This window comes from Aulonocara stuartgranti, assembly GCF_965226115.1.
Source record: "Aulonocara stuartgranti genome assembly, chromosome: 8".
Classification (NCBI taxonomy): domain Eukaryota; kingdom Metazoa; phylum Chordata; class Actinopteri; order Cichliformes; family Cichlidae; genus Aulonocara; species Aulonocara stuartgranti.
In genome coordinates this window covers 64630-82166 of record NC_138959.1, presented here as the reverse complement: position 1 = coordinate 82166, position 17537 = coordinate 64630, and the positions used below count along the sequence as shown (strand labels likewise).

The 17537-nt window shown below is 40.0% G+C and overlaps 3 long non-coding RNA genes across 3 annotated transcripts; all 3 read left to right on the top strand.

Annotated features, from left to right (window-relative positions):
- The first annotated feature begins 4456 nt into the window (after positions 1–4456).
- LOC309712349 lies at positions 4457–5955 on the top strand. The gene is made up of 4 exons (XR_014278265.1): positions 4457–4581; positions 4655–4716; positions 4891–5302; positions 5377–5955. It is a non-coding gene; the product is annotated as an uncharacterized lncRNA (long non-coding RNA).
- A 536-nt stretch (positions 5956–6491) lies between these two features.
- On the top strand, positions 6492–6814 carry LOC309712723. Its single transcript, XR_014278372.1, has 3 exons — positions 6492–6579; positions 6649–6710; positions 6800–6814. It is a non-coding gene; the product is annotated as an uncharacterized lncRNA (long non-coding RNA).
- Positions 6815–8433: 1619 nt separating this feature from the next.
- LOC309712257 lies at positions 8434–16448 on the top strand. The gene is made up of 5 exons (XR_014278219.1): positions 8434–8605; positions 9464–9517; positions 15477–15632; positions 15877–15972; positions 16223–16448. It is a non-coding gene; the product is annotated as an uncharacterized lncRNA (long non-coding RNA).
- The last annotated feature ends 1089 nt before the right edge of the window (positions 16449–17537 follow it).

The window sequence follows — 17537 nt, the reverse complement described above, 5'->3', positions numbered from 1 at the left end:
GGCCAAAATAAGGAAGCCTTCCGAGGGGCAGTGTTTGTACTTTAATATATTTAAAAAAAAACAAAAAACAGGGACCACTTTGATGCAAGTTCATCAGATTATTTGATATTTAATCCAGACATCAAACATAACTTAAAGCTATATTTGATAGAAAATAACAAAAAGTGATCATTTAAAAATATTTCGTTTTAAAAACTGAGCTGATGTTGGACTGAAGAGTTTTGGGTTTAAGGGTTAGCGTCGCATGCCTTCAAACAAACAGCTGCCCAGATGGAAAGTTAAACTGTCAGATCTGGGGCCCGTTCTTCGTACCTCGCTAAGTAAGTTAGCTGGATTAGATTGTTGACGATTTCGCGTGATCCTGGATCATTCGGTTCCCCGAAGCTCATCCGGGACTTGCTGTCATAGCAACAGAGCCGTAAGCGTAAACCTGCTCGGGAGCAGGTTTACTTTATGTAAACAGGATTAGATCGCGGCCACGCAGGTATGTCCGCTTCATTTATACGAAAGCAACAGCGATATTCCACCACTGTTTCACCATAAATAAATAGCATCAATGTAACTAAAGATAATGCAGCACTTGATCCTTTCATTGATGTCACACAGATACATACAGGTCATTTCCTAAAAAAGGGAAATGTACTATTAACATTCTATTACATGTATGTGATTATTACAGATGTAATTCATATTTCAGAGTAGTAATTGCAAATCACTTCGTGTAATCAAGATGAGAGACCACGGCTATAAAAGCGAAGGTGGATTTGGGAAGTCTGTCACAGCCATGTCCTGTCCGTTTACGCAAGCCACCCATTGCAGAAGGTGCAAGATTGATAAGGAGAGTCCTCAGAATTCAGCGTATATTGCGGGACAGACAGGATCCTTTAGCTCAGCGCGACAGTGTGCTCATTGAGAGATATTGATATTCCCGTGAGGGTATTATATACTTAACCAACTTGTTGACGAGGGGGTGCAGGACCACCACCTGTCTTTTTTTTGCTCTGCCCTTTTCTTGGTTGCTGTTATGAACAAACAAATAGATTATTTCAGGGTCTCTTTCCAAGAGACGAAAAGCAATATAAGTGATAAATATTACCATTCTGTGGAATATTCTTATATTTCACTTTTACTTGTTCCCATGTTCTAGTGGGTCCTGTTGTGGCTCTAATGTGAAAGGGGATATAATATAACAATATAATATAATGTAATATAATATTGGATAATATAGTGTAATATAATAAATCTATGAATAAATAATAAAGTGACTGAATAGTGGTATTGTCATGCGCTTTGGGTGCCTTGAAAAGCGCTATATAAACCCACTCCATTATTATTGTTATTATTAAATTACTTACGAGTTTAATTTGTCAGCAACTTCCTGCCAGCCCTCTCTCCTTGCTTTTGCAGCCTTTGCAGTGTTCCCTTGCGTTTTAATTAAACTCTGAAACTCCTGAAATCCCTCAATCAAGAGTTCTTGCTCTGCTGCCGAAAAATACTGAGCGCGCTCCTTCGACATTTTCGCCGACCAATCAGCGGGTTGCCGATCAATGTTTCTACTATCGATGCGTAGCCCCTTTTACGACACCCAGTGATGTCACATTACTGCGTCCAGCTGTACTAATCGTCAACAACAGGTGTGTTCGGGGAACCGGATTAGCGAGCTCACGGTTAGCGCGATGGTTTGGTCTTGGATGTAGTGAGCGACATACGAAGAACGGGCCCCTGTTTTATAGCTGAAATGCTAAGCTAACATGAAATCCTGTTTGAAGCTGAACAAAGCAACAAAACACACAACGTCACTAATTCTTATTCATTTATTTCCTTTCTAGAGTCCAGATTCATTGAGTTTTCATTTTTCTGAACTCTGATTGAAGCGACGGCTGTTAGCTTAACTAAGGTAATGTAGGTGAACTGGAGAGAGTGATCACATCAGGAACTGTGTAAGTTTGCAAAAACAATCAGCTCTGAATTTTATTTTGATGCAGACTGATCGGCTCTCTTTTCTGTGAAACGAGAAATGTATCATAAATATGTGGAATCTCCTCCTGCGGGCAGCATGAGAGCGTTCAAATCACTGTTCTGATCAGGTCTGTAATCCACATGCAGCAGAACAAAGATAATGACGCTTTAAACCTGTTCAGAACATCCTCGTGGTGGCTGACTGCTCTCCCACTGTTAGCTTACAAACAGGAAGTGCTGATAGAAAGTTCAGTTTTCCTTAATGACCCAAATGAGTGAGAATGAGAAGATTTCTGGGCTAAAAGCTGGACTCACATTAACAAGCTTTCCAAAAAGGTTTCCCTGTTGGGGTTTTTTGCTTTGCACCTTTTAAGACAGAGCTATGTTTCAAACTGAGCTCATTCAAATAGTAGAGCAGGCGAATGCTCAGCAGACAGGTTTAATAACAGAAGTTTGCACCAAAACAGGAGGTCATTTTGTGGGCAAGAGTTGAAAAAGCCTCCCATAGAGCTGATGCTGGTTTAAAATCACTGAGCATGTAATGTGTTGTTTTTTTTTTTTTTTTTTTACAATGACTGCCGGAGAGTGAAGTCTCAAACCTCAGCTGTGTGTGTGTGGGGGGGGGGGGGGGGGGGTCGCTTTCCATCCATGAGTTCAGATTCATAACCTAAATCATCTTGAAACGTTTTCTTTTTAGTCCTGCAGAATCGAAACTTTCAACCCTGGAAATCAAAGAACAGTTGGATTTTTTCAGACTGTAAAACCTGCAGGGTGAATGAGCTCCGACTGTTCTCCTCTGTGTGTGAATGATGCATGTGGTGCTGTCTGACTGGATATGTGGAAGCTGCTCGTTGTGCCCGTTTCAGTGTTTCTGTGCAGACTGGGAAGAAACCAGCAGCTGACAGTGAACGCCTCATTGACTCTGGACCAAAATGGTGCTAATTAAAGGATTCATCAGGTTTTTGTGGCATTTTCGAAGCACATTTCTCACCCTGGCTGTTTCCTGTGTTTGCAGCGACTGTAAAGCATATTTATCTGAAGTTAAAGCTGTTGGTGCTTTATGGTTTTTACCTGTTTCTCCAATCCTGTACTTCCAAGTCCACGACTGGATAAAGTCCCCAGATTTCACTGAGAGGGTGGAGCTCTCAGCTAAAGCCAGCACACTTGGTTGGAAAGGTGGATGTGCGATCATTTGGACTTTGATCGGTCGAGATGTGTGAAACGGATCAGCTGTGTCCTCGCCGCTCTCTGGGCTGGTTTCCTCTGTTTCTGCTCTGTGATTGGCTGAATGAGGACTACAGCTGGGCAGTGAATCCTTAATGACCCTGTCTGTGGTTTTCCATGTTTCATTTAAATCTCTCTACACTAGCGTCATCGTGTCAGCTCTTTTCTGTTATTACAATAAAATACTGCAGTGATGGACCGAGTACTAACTCTGCCTGAAGTTTACAGGTTTATTATTTAATAACTTTGTTGTTCAAATGTCACGTTTGTAGAAAGTGAAAATGACAAATGTGCGCATGAATAAATAAATGAAAAGTTCAGAGTGTGAATAACACACTTTGATTTTGAAAACTGACATAAATGAATTCAAGTCACATCATAGGTCACAAACCACAGACTGTATATTAAAGATGGCGAGGCGTAATCACCGTCATATATCATGCATTGGTTTGTAAAGTTTCACTTTTAAAGCCTCCAACTATCTTTGTCATCAGCATCTTAGTTTCTTGGAAACCAGATGTGATACCTGTATGTGACTGAGGGACACTTCAGGGTGGCCTCATCCTAAATCATCTCATGTTTCAGGTTCCTAGCAAAATAACCATCAGACTCTAGACTAGCTCCCAGAGAAAGATTATTTTTGAACTGTCATTCATGCAAAGCTACCCTAGTAGCTTCAAATAAACAGAATATGTCCCCCTTCACCAGCTCTTCAGCCTCTTCTTTGCCCTGCCCCTCCCTGAGCCTGGTTCTGCTGGAGGTTCCTTCCCGTTTTTCTTTCCCATTGTTGCCAAAGTGCTCTGTATGTATTATTGTAGGGTCTACCTTAAGCGCCTCGACTGTTGTTGTGATTTGGCGCTGCATAAATAAGACTGAATTGAATCTGCTGCTGCTGCTGATATTGTTAGCATGTATGTAAGAGCTCTGGACTCCATCTGCACCCTTCAGGCCGGGCTGCATTTGGAAATTTGCATGAAAAGTAGAATAATAAAAGAACAACTCTGTGCAGCTTTAAGATTTATTCTTTATTATTACTTTGAGGGTTTTGAAGAATCCTTACAAAACATGAGAATACGTGTAGAAGATTATATTATGGTCTGAGCTCAGCTTGACTGGATAATTTCACACTCACTGTCCACGGTTACGTCTCCCACTCAATCCAACGGTCTTTCAAAGAGGAGATCAGAAATGTTCAAAGTCTGAGCTGAACTGAATGCAGCATTAATCAGTGACTGACTGGGACCAGGTGAAGTTCATTCTGAAGAGGCAGAGCACAAATATAAGCACTTAGCACAGAGCTTCTGCTGATAGCATCTGTCAGACTGTTACTTCTGACCTGTTGTAGCTGAACTGTGGTGCAGTTTGAGATTTAAACATGGTGCTTGACCTGTTTCTCAGGTTAGTTTTGAGCTTTATTGTTTAGTGGTTTCGTTTGCATACTTGTACTTATAGAGAACTTTTATCTTAACAGGGTTTCTTGGGTTTGCTTCCTGCTGTTCAGCAGAGCAGCTTGTTTCCCTACAGTTATTCAAGGCAAGTGTCTATGATAACTGGTCTGTAGCTGCAGCAGGAATGTAGATTTTGAGGTCTTCTGAAACTGTTTTACTTGATAAAGCCTTTATTTCATTTCTTGACTTAGACTTTAAAACTTGGATTTTCTGTTTTTAAATTAAAAATTAAAAGAAACTGTGTGAAATCTGTTTCTAGTTTCAGATCAATTTGGTGATGACTGGACTTCTGATACTGGAGGGGTAGGGACTAGCAGCTTCGGAGGTGGAGGGGATGGTGCTGGAGGCTTTTATGGATCCTCATTTCTTGGTGGCGTTCCTTGGGTTACTGCTCCTGTAGGAGGAGCCCTTTCTCTCGATTCTCAGAGATGGCTGCCATCCAAGTCTTTCCCTGACTTCAGTGGCTTGTATACCTACAGCGTGCCACTGGGCATGGTCGCAGCACCTCCCATATTTCCTTCATCGTACATCGTCCAGTCTGGGAATGGCTACCAGCGGGGAAGAGAAGCCCTTTCTTTCTCTAAATACTCTGATGATATAGTCGTTCCTTTTCCTCTGACACAGTATCTAGAGTTTCCCTGAGACTGAGTTTCAAGAGCCGTGGATCTGAGGTAAGGGGCTACTTATAAGCATCTAGCACTTGAACAATCAAAACCTGTGTGGTAATTTTTCTTTGTTTCTGCAGGTGATGCTGACCCTCAGCTGTGCAAGAACTGATGTCTTCAAACATTAAACAAAAGAAAAATTGCATTGACTGTCAATCATCTTGGTTTTAGATGTTGCAGTGTGCTGCCAACTCTACGGACCGTGAACCAAATCTTCTAAATACAATAATGTTCACTGAATAATGGGTATTATGGCCTGTAAATAAATGCAGCAGGATAACTGGGTGCCAAACTTCTACTGCTAGTGAGCTGAAAATACATTCCTGTGTCTAAGCCGCTCCCCAAGTAACACAAAAACATTGCTGGCATGAGTAAACCCATCATATGTTCCTACATCAGGTTTCTTACAACTGTGTATTGAACAGTAAGAAGAAAGTCGAGTTAGTTTTGTTCACCATTTTTTTCTGATTTGGTGAACATGAATTTCCTGAATAACCCATAACTATCTTGCTGGCTGACGAACCTTGCCAGCCCGCTCTCTGCAACCACAACACTCAAGTTTGAGCTGAGCTAACATTAGCTGGTTTTGTTGATGCTGTAAGGCCTCAGATGTGCAACCGTAAATGTCCTATGAATTTTTAGCACAACATTAGCATAGCTGTAGGATTTAGATATACCGATATGAGGTATATTTTCAATGCAAACTCAGTGCTATATGTTGGTTTTTGAAACATAATCTAAATTAAGTTTAAGTGTTCATTAAAACATAAGAATTGTACGTTCAGAATCATAGGTCATATCTATGGAGGCTTGTTTCCTGCACTGGGAAAAAACAAAAGTGTAAGTCAGAAATGTTTTTTAAAAATAGCTTTTATGTTATCTTAGATTTTCAATTTATTCCAATATTTCATTTTTAAGTCAAAGTTCCACAATACTAACCTGAAGATTTTGACATATTGACTGTTTGAAAAAAGAAAAGAAAAAGCAGGCAGTATATAAACAATATAAGATTAGGTTGACAACTTGTTCCCCTTGGATGGTTACGCTCATTTGCTCCTAACTGTTCAGTAGATAGGTAAAACACTTCCAAGTTGCAAGCTAAATGCAGGTTTTACCAGGTGTGGTTAATCACTGTAATTGCAACTGCACCAATATAAAGCGAACAGCAACCACACACCAGTTAAAGCACAAACCTGCAGCGCCCTCATGTTTTTCATCCCGACTTGCTGTAGATGACTCGTGCTGCTTTTTGAGTTAGACATGGGGCTCAAGCTTGTTTTGAAGTGAGTAGTGAAATTTAATGCTGTCTGATTTAGTAGTTTATCTACAGAGACTTGTTTGTTTTTTCACAGGGTTTCCTGCATTTGTTTCCTGCTTTTCAGCAGTGGATCTTGTTTCTCTGTAACAATGAAAGGTAAGCTATTCCTTCAACTTCAGAATGCCCAGAAGCTTAAATTAACTTTGTTTTACAAGCTTACATTTAGTTGAAATCTTTTAATTCAGGGCAAACTAGCCCAGCTGTAACTGCCAGTGCTAGAAGTGCTAGCAATAAAAAACAGAACTGATCGTTAACCCAGGCCTTTACCGATCTGGTATGGGGAATCTCATTCATTTTTATACATTTAAACAAATGCAGTTTCTGATCTTGTGTACCCTTGGCAATTCCACCATCTTAAATTCTACAAATTATACTAACTCTTGGGTCAAACTTCAGCTGATGTGGAAAGTGTGTACAGTGTGGTTTTGTTTTTGTTTTGTTTTTTTGCATTAAAAATGCAGGAAAGCATGAGGCTTGGAATACAGAGACTTCCCCTATCGAAGATATAGTAATGATAGGCATAGTCTGGCTCGTCTGTTATTCCAAATGAATTTGGTGCGTATTATTTTTTTGCCTTTGTGAAGAAGTCATCTGGAGGACTAAGAGGAATGTTTACGTGTCCAATCAGAGATTGGCGGCATAGTCAATCAATTGATTCAACAACAGAGTTGATTGTTGGAGCATGGTTTGCACATGCCAAATCATCTATCTTTGGAGTGAATTTTTTTTATATTTATCTCACACACACACGGGTAAGACTGTCTCAGGCAACTTGAACGGTTGTTTGAATGGGTGGTTTAATTCTCTGAGAATGTTAAGAGGATGGCCGATTTGGCTTGACTAATTTTATACCCAGAGATGTTGTAGGGTAAATTGTTTTGAGTAGCTGGGGAACTGAGCTCTTTAATTTGGATAGCATTAAAATGTCATCTGCTCTCTATAGCTTCATGCTGGTTTTCAACGACAACTTTATCCTGGGTAAATTTAGAAAGGCCAAGCACTACCCCCTTACTGCTCAGTTCTTACCTGTACTCCACAAAAGTGTGTGTGTGTGTGAGATCTGAAAGATGCATTGAATCCGTTTGTTAAAAATACCATTTGTCTGGTTTGATGCACTTAAGCTTAAAAATGAAACAGGAGCACTATCCTAATTCTCACCGATTTGGGGCAATAAGGCCTTTGACCCTGGTTGGAAAGATTCTGGTTTTAAAATGTGGGCTGCCAGAGGTTTGTGTAAAGTTGCAGACCTATTTGACAAGGACACCCTAATGTGCTTTAATGACTTGACATGGAAATTTGGCATTGCAACCAAACATTTCTACAGATCAGAAGCTTCATTTCAAAAACTCAAATCCCTAACACTGCCCACTCTAAACTCATTAAAGGACACAGCAATAAACCATCAGCTGATGAAGGGTTTAATATCCCGTCTTTATAACAACCTCAGGGACAGCTCTCAAACGTCCTCAGAAAAAAAAAAAAAGATTTGAATGGTGTCAAGACTTAAAGTGTACACCCTAAAAAATTATTCAGGGGCTTAGTAAATATCATTATAATTCTAAGTTAGATGACCTTGATTAAATCTTTGAAAATCACAAACGTGTTATCTTGAGTTGAAAATACTGAAAAGAATGCTTAAATTTTCAACACCAGTTTTTGAGTTGAACTGAGTTCTTTTGTTCAAGTTTATTTAAAAGAAAAAATTCTGTATTTGAAACACAGGGTGCATTATTTAAATCTACTCAATATATCTCATAGAAAGTACTCAAAATAACTGAGAGACTGGTATTCATATTTATCATTGTCTTTAACTTTAATTATTAATGGTTCAAAATCAATATAATTTTGTCCCCCAATACTAACTTAAAACTTTGAGTAAGACTAATGACCTTTGGCATGTACCGCGCGCGAGGAGCATGGCCTCATGGGAGATTTTCTGCACGTTGAACGAGACAGACACACATCCACTGCAGACTTGGTAACGTTTTCAGGTAAGTGACCATTCTTACATTAGCTGTCTTTATCCACACCGTTCTTTTATAACATGTTCTGAAGAAAGCGTTTGTCATGGTGGCTCACTTTTCGCAGCGTGTTTGTGCACGTTAATTTAAGTTTTCAACCCGTCTTCCAGTCAAGGCGGCGGGAAACCGCGCCCTTTTATCCTTTTACGTTCTGAGTCGCTATCTGCGTTCCGGGTAATTTGACCGGAATGTCCCGGTACCAGCGACCTGACCGTTTAATTGGGGGCATTTTAGGAACCACGTGAAAGCAGGTGTGCTCAGACATTTCTAGAAAATGGCCCTGTTGAGTCACGGTGCGGGAGCTGCGGTAGTCACGCGGCCTGACTCACTCTGTCAGGTTGTTCAGGAGGAAATGAACAGACGTCATCAATGGCTTTGGTAACTAAGAAGACCTGCCCGCGGAACAGTTCATAGCAGCAACCATGCTGCTTAGCTTTCTTGTTCTATGTGGGGTCTTTCAGAGCATATAAGACGCTGCTTTCAGCTTTGTCCTGAACAGGGCCAGTTTTTGAGAGAACGCTGAGAGGACCGCCCGGGTCAGCAGATTACCTCATCCAGGGCCGGTCCAAAGTACTATGGGGCCTTAAGTAAATTTAGACTCGGGGCCCTACTTCCTTTCAGATCCCAGAAAATAATGGAAAAAAAAAAAAGCTTTGGTCTTTTGGGTCAAGCCAAAAGTACCATCATTTCCAGTATAGTTACTCCCAATTTACATAAATAAATGTTTATTTCAATCCAAGCTAAAATTTCTTATAAGAGATTGATGTTATGGCAGATTACTCAGTGACATGTTTTGTAATGATAAAGTTTTGATTTGTATTTTTTCAGCACCATCTTCACCACCAGGAGAAAAAAATCTGCATCAACTACAAAGTAAAGCAGGTAATTTTACTCAGAGGACTTGATGTGTTAAATTTTGGAATGATATGATATTGTTTTATACAAGCTGAGTAGTGGATGGTGATACCACCTAAATATTTATACTGGTTTTGTGGTGGGTTATTTTAGTCATACAAATGCCAAATCTAAATTTTGAGAATTTTTCAGTTCGGTAAATATATTGATGAGTTCATGGTCTGTCATCTAGTGTCACCATACTATCTTTTTATTTATACAGCATGGTGATGTGATTCAGATTATTTCAATGTGGTTAAGTATTGTACTTTGTTCCATGTTGACTTATTTGTAAGTTGTATCCTCCACCTGAATTGGTAGTGAGTATTGGTTATTCAATCAGTTAATCATACAAAAACTGCGTAAATATGGTTATACACCATTCTGTCATCTTCATACTGTGAGACATATTTTCTCACAATTTTTTAGGTCACAGGTGATGAGATGGCAGTGTAAACTCTGCAAACATGAGGAGTCATCAAAAGTGTCACTACTCAAACATTATCGAGTGAAACATGGTACATTTGGTCATGGCTATTCCATACCCTGTCTTCATTTGAATTGTCCTTGCTCTTTTAAGACATGGGGTGCCTTACGCTCACACTTGTCTAGGTCTCACAGTTCGCATGAAACGGAAGAGTGTGAGGTCCTTCCAACTATTAGATGTAAAATCTGTGACTCTTTTTACCCAAACACAAAAGACTATTTTCAACATATAAATTCCCATTTGAAAAGCCATGAAACCATAGAGTGTGTTTTTGATGGTTGTGAGTTTAAGACAAACATTTGTGGGACTTATGCGACTCACAGAAGTCGAAAGCACAGATTTTGTTCATGGAAGCACTTTAAAACTAACTTGATTTCAAAGCAAACTGTCAGTACATCTAATGAAATCGTCTTACCAGCACTGGAATTAGAAGATCACGAGGACTTGGATGTCACCACTGAACTTGGTTGTGAAAGGGAAACAACAAATGAAATTTTGAAAAATATTGGTGTGCTCTTGTTAAAACTGGAAAGCATCTATAATGTTTCTGGTAAATGTGTGGATGACTTGGTAGAACAGCTCAGTTATATCTGCACATTATCACTTCAGTATATTCCAAAGTCAATAAGTGATATTCTTATTAAGAATAACTGTAATATTGATCAGTCTTTTGTCAGTGAATTGGCTGAAAAAATATGTCACTGTAGTCCTTTATGTGCAGCCCTTAGTCCTGATGGTCCCTTTGCTTCAAGATATAAGAGACAGAAATATTTCAAGGAAAACTTCTGTGTTATTGAACCAGTAGAATACTGTTTGGATCCAGAAAAGAATTCCACTTTTCAGTATGTGCCTATTCTTCAGTCCTTGCAGCTGTTACTGAGTAAAGAAGATGTTAACAGTATATTAACTAGACATTTGAACACTTCACAGTTATCCTCTTTCCACGATGGACAATATTTCAAGCAAAACCAACTTTGTGCTATTGAGGACTTAAGTATTTCCCTTGTTCTCTATGTGGATGACTTTGAAATTTGTAATCCACTTGGGACTTCAAGAAAAAAACACAAAGTCACAGCTGTGTACTGGGTACTTGCTGATATACCAACTGAACTGAGATCACAGCTAACATCAATTCAATTGGCTCTCCTGTGTAAGGCAAGTGATGTTAAAACTTTTGGCTATGAAACTGTTCTCGAGCCACTTTTAAAGGATCTCATAACATTAGAGAGAGACGGGATTTTTTGTTCACAGCTTGGTAGATATATCAGGGGCACTGTTTTTTGTGTTTGTGCTGACAATCTTGGCGCTCATTCTCTTAGTGGACTCGTGGAAAGCTTTTCTGGACATTACATCTGTAGATTTTGCCTTGGAGACCATTCAGACTTTCAGCAAAAAGAAGTTCGTTCAGGAGCTTTTCCACCAAGAACAAAAGAGAACTATGATCTACATGTCCAAACCATAAAGGAAAATTCCTCCTCGGTTCATTTTTGTGGTGTGAAGAAAGGTTGTCCATTAACGGGGAAATTAAAATATTTCCATTTTGTCACAGGGTATCCTCCAGATCTTTTGCACGACCTTTTTGAAGGCATAATTCCACTAGAATTAGCATTATGCCTTCATGTGTTTATCCGTAAACGTTACTTTTCCTTAACTGAACTCAATAACTTCATAACAGAATTTCCTTACAAATGGACCGATAAAACAGATCGCCCCCAAATCATCCCCCTAAATTTTTCCACTCGCAAAAGCATTGGTGGCAACGCACATGAAAATTGGACGTTATTGAGACTATTACCTTTTATTATTGGGGAAAAGATTCCCAAAAATGATGAAGCATGGCAAGTTCTTATGACTCTAAAAGATATAACTGAACTTGTTGTGTCCCCTAGTCACAGAGAGGAAAGTATTTGCTACTTGGACACACTTATATCTGAACATCGCAACAGGCTATTGGAGGTTTTCCCAGAGCAAAAACTAACTCCAAAACACCATTTTTTGGAGCATTATCCTGACTTGATCAGAGGATTTGGTCCATTAGTATGCCTCTGGACTATGCGCTTTGAGGGTAAACATAGTTTCTTTAAGAAGGTTGTTAAACACACAAACAGCTTCAGAAATGTACTATTGTCACTTGCCTCAAAGCACCAGATGATGATGGCATACTATTCAGATGGTAATGCATTGAAGCCATCAGTGTGTGTCACTAAAGTATCATCTCTTCCATTGGAACTGCTTGATGTAGAAATACAGCAGTGTCTCAAGGAACTTTATCCAACACAAGCCTATGTGAATTTGACCAACTCTCTGACTCATCATGGAACTAAATATGCCTCAGGAATGGTTTTGCCTCATGGATCTACTTGTGGCTTACCTGACTTTGTGGAGATTTTACAGATTGTTGTCTTAAGCAATGAATTTCTTTTCATTGTGAAGTTGCTCAACAGCTGGTATGATGAACATTTTAGGGCATTTATTCTGGATCCTTCTGGGAAAATGACCTTAATACATCCCAGAGTACTTGGTGACCCCTTAACACCATATCGTGTTGAAGGCAAGCAAATGGTGTCAATAAAACGTCACATTGTTTGTTAGTGTAAGGGGAAAGACTGAGATACCCCCTTTCTTTTTCTTTTTTCTTGTGGTTTTTATTCTGCAGATGGACTCCGTTGCCTTGAAAGTAATTTTTGGACAACAGAGTGAGAAGCTTGTGCTCTCTTCAGGAATACCCAGGACTGTTGAGGAGTTGCATGAGACAGTGAGAGAGACATTTGGGCTAGTTGAGGATTTCATATTGCACTATTATGATGACTCATTTGGAGATTTCTTTACACTTCATTCTCCCAACCAAATCAAAGATAGGGGTACAGTCAAAGCTGTGGTCATTCCATCAGTAGTGCTTACATTGATTCCTCAGTGTGAAAATCCCTCAGATGTAAGTTCACTGAATGAAAGTTCAAGCTCTTCAACCTATAAAACCACAGAGGACCAAACAGATGGATCATCTCTGTCTTCAGACAACACTGTCATACTCTCCCCTCTTCAAAGTCCTCTAAAGACTACATGGCCAGATGAAATTGTCATTCCACTTTTCTCTGTGGCAACAGAGACTGTACTGAAAAATGCCAATGAAGTCTTTGTTCAAAATGGCACTGTGTTGAACAATACTTCAGTCAAGTCAGATATAATGGAAAAATTAGCTGATTATATGTACAGCTACACAGCCTACCCTACTGGCCTTCAGATTGGAGAAGTGGCAGAGGCTCTGGTCAAAAAGCACCCGTGTCTGACAGAGCCAGGCAGTCGTAATGGCTGGATGGGATGGATGTATAGTCTTAAATACAAGATGGGAAATTACAGGTCAAAGTTACGAAGTCTTGGAGTTCCAGAGGTTACTTGCAACTCACTGAAGAACAAGCACCCTGATGACAAGGCTCCAGCGAAGAACATAAAGAAGGCGCGGAAAGGAGAAGTGCTGTTTCTGCCACACTATCCAGGACAAGATGGTAAAGAACAGCAAGAGCTGGAGCGACAACAACTGATTGATGAGTGTAAGAAGAAAAACAGCACAGCCATCAAGGATTTAATGTGCAAAACCTTTGCACATAGAAGACATGATATTATCAGCCAACAGCTGAGTGTCAGCGACATCAAGGACAGATGGCCGGCGTTGTTTGACGTCTCCCAAGTAAGTGTACATTTAAAGGGATATCCACTTGTAAATAAAATTTGGTCTGTTAGATCCCCCATCATAAGAGAAGTGAGAAAAAACATGTTGCTACCATCCTAGTGATTTTGATGATCTTGCAGCAGCCAGGTTGCTTTAATTTGTCATAAGACTCTAGAATCGCTAGGAATTTGAATCAGAATGAGGAATCTGAATCAAAACCAGAATGGTTCTTATTGAAACCATTCCCAAGCCTATGGAACGATAAATAATTTCCGTTCACTTAACTTGTTTTAGGCTAAGCTAATGTAACCTGACTGAAGAATGACTGGGCTGATTGCAAAGTGCCTTTGTCTCACTTATCTAACTCTGGAGCACATAACGACAGACTAGATTTTACTGAAGAGTAAAGAGTGAAGAGTAATTTAATATTTTTATGAAACGTTGGTTACGTATTGTAACCCCAGATTCTATGAGTATAGGCGCAGCCCTTTAAGTGGGTATTCCCCTTGTGCGCGCAGCACTGAAGTATTTTATTCCACGCCCACCTGCTGTGTGGGCCTCACCCTGGTCTAGTATAAGTTATGGTGAGACCAGGAAATCGACTCTGCCGTTTTTCTTCAGCCAGCCAGAAGATGTCCAGCGAGACCATCCGTCTGTGTCCATCCTGCCAGACCGGCTACATCATGTCGTATGACCGACATGCCGTCTGCGTGGGCTGCCTCGGTCCTCACCATGCAGACCTCGCCCTCACACCTTAATCCTATTGCCGCTCCTGTTAGCTCCTCCCGCCAGAGGAAAAGCAGTGGAGGTCAGCCTTTTTCAAGGGATGCTCATCCACCCCTGGCCTTCACATGTCGGCGAGGACGCCGCTCCCAGTTGTTGGTGCGCTGCTCCTGGATCTGCCTGGCATCATCCAGGAGGCAGCTGGTGAGAAGGGACTTTCCGTCCCTCAGCCTGCTCCACCCCCCCCATTGGATGATCTGGCGGGAAGGTATGGCTCTGCTCACTCTCGTTGCCCAGATCCCATCTGGCCCCAGTTCCCGGCGGTGATGACCTACCTCTCTGAGGCAGCAGCAGAGCCAGCGAAGATTAGAGCGCGGTCTCTACCTAGGGCTTCACAGAGGGCTTCACAGACCGGAGTTTTCCGCCTGTTCCCCCTCTAGAGCCGAGCCTCGCTTCAGTTTTCGGCACCAAAATGACCAAGGTCGTTGGACAGCAACCGGCCCATCCCGCCAAACTTGACCAGCTGATAGCAAGGTTCACTGATCGCGCACATCAATGCACTGTTCAGTCAGCTGCAGTGACTAACAACACTGCCTTGCTAGCGTTTGTCATCTCCAGGAAGGTGGAGGAAGCAGAGCTGCCAGAGGAGCTGAAAGGCTTTCTCTGTAAAGCGCTGACGCGATTCTGAATATTTGCGCCACTTCAGTGGAGGTGTGTTCCTCTCGCATCGCTGCCTGGCAGACGATGGTTCAGAGGGCAACCTGGCTCCGCCTCTTCCCTCAAAGATTATACAATCTCACAGGGAAATAGTGCAAGCAATTCATAACATAAAATTTAGAAGCTTAGTGGAAGATAATACTTTATGTTAAGGCTTTAGTCTGCATACTGAACAACTCCACTTATATGGATTTATGTCTGGATGAGTAAATTAATCTTTTGCATGTTAGAAAATAAGGTCCAGGTTGCAAAAAATGGTAGTTCCACTTAAAGATTTTTTTTTTTTTTTTGATTGAATCAGAATTTTGGCCTTCAGATTTTTTGTCCTTGGTTTTTTGTCCTCTCCCATCCAGGTCAGTGCAGAGTTTCATAGGATCACGACCCTGAACCTTGAACCAAAGTTCATGTCATCGTTGGACTTGTATTCATCCAAACTCCTGTCCTTGTTTCAAGCCAAGAAAGGTGCTGCTGGACAACGCCACAGAGCACAGTTAAACCTTCTGCTTCAGGTAAGGAAGATTGCATTTTCTAACCACAAAAACGTTCCAACACCGCATTGAAGAGGCCCTTCCACTAAAAACGGCTTTTCTTAGGTTTCTGTTCAATATTTTAGCTCCACAGGTGTTCTTACCTTGATGGTGGGTGTGAAAACAGGTCAACAACAGAAAAAAAATAGTTATGTTTAAGCTAGAAATGGTAAGTCATGTTTTAAATGTGCAAATTTTGCCTCAGTTGAGACTTCCTGTTTTACAGAGTGGAAATTCCATCGAGAAAAAACGAGAAGTCATCATCAAATGTCTCATTGACCATCTGGGAGAGGATCCAAGTGCCTTAATCAAAACCTTTGAGGTTGGCGCAATAAATCTGTTTTAGGAATATTAGTAGTTTATTTTAGCTTGTGAGATCATAGAAAAGTTTTAAGATACTGTTCTAAAGAAAAAAAGCAAACACTTCAAAGCATACAAAAGAATAGCATTTGCTCAAAGATTTTGGAGCAGTGTCCACATATTATGAGTACCGGTGATGTCATACAAATGAAACTTTTTGTTTCAATGTTTGGAAATATGTGAGCTGAAAACAGTTCTTTCTCTTTTTAAAGGACGGTGCTGATGCTGTCTTCGTTGAAGAGGCTTTGGCTGAGGAGGTGATGAAGATTTACCTGCTGCAGAATCAAGACAGGTCAGGCGAACCTACTGATGTGGGTATTGTTATTGAAGGCGTTACTGTTCTGGGCAAACTTGGGAATCTGAGCAAAGCCTGTTGCTATCTTTTGGGACTGTGCTATGCTCTGGATCTGAAATACCCCAAGAATTTCAAATGCACATTTGAAGCATTTCAAAAAGTGTTCATGGAGCTGGATCTAGGAAACCTTTCTGTCAAGGTTCAAAGACTGAAAAATGACCTCTGTTCATTGTAGACAAAATTTCACAGGGCTGTTCTTAAAGTGTTAGACTTGTTAAGTGACATGTAATGCTCATCAAAAGGTTCAGTTGCGGCATTACATTGTGTTGACATTCCTGTTCATAAATAATGTTTGTACCATAAACTGTGTTTTTGTATTAACTTTCCAGATTCACATTAAGGTGTAAATGGGAGAGTATCTTCTGTTTGTTTGTTTTTTGTTTTTTTTAGCGCAATCCTTTTTGAAACCTTTTTATTTAAATTATGGATGTTTTTTGGTCACTCTTTAGTTATAATCTTCCCAATTTTTTGGAATCAAAATAAGATGTTCAAAAAATATGTCACAGTGCAAAATTTCTTTTTTTTTTTTCAGGATTTATATTTTTTTGGGATCTTAATTTTATTTTTGTCATTTGACCTTTTCTGAAAAGGTAAAGCACTGCGTTCACTTGAGCCACTTTTATTCTTTGTATGGCAGGTACATTTTTCTTGTTAGCATCAATATGCCAGTTTTACAGAGTTTTGTTAAGCATGCCAATTTGGATGCAATTTTATTATATAAGGCTGTTGTGACTGAAATTTTATCCAAGTTCTATCCACTGAATGTAGAACAGATTTCAGCTCACTGTGTTCAGAGAAGGAATCTGCTAAAATCTGATTCACAAAAAAGCTGTTTAAAATAAATCATTGTGAACAATGTTGAACTGACGTGGTTCTTTTTTCCTGTGGGGGGGGGGGGGGGGGTGTGTGTATGTGTGTGTGTGTGTGTGTGTGTATATAGATATATAGATATATAGATATATAGATATATAGATATATATATATATATATATATCTCACTTAATTGTAATTAACGTTTTTGCTTAAGTTAACTTAAAAATATTAAGTAAATTGAACCATTATTTAAAAACAAATAATTGTAATGGTGTTGGTTAAATGTGCCAAGCATTTCAGCATTTCCTAATTAATATTTTATGTATTTTGAACTTTTGGTTACTGTTGTTTTGACTTAC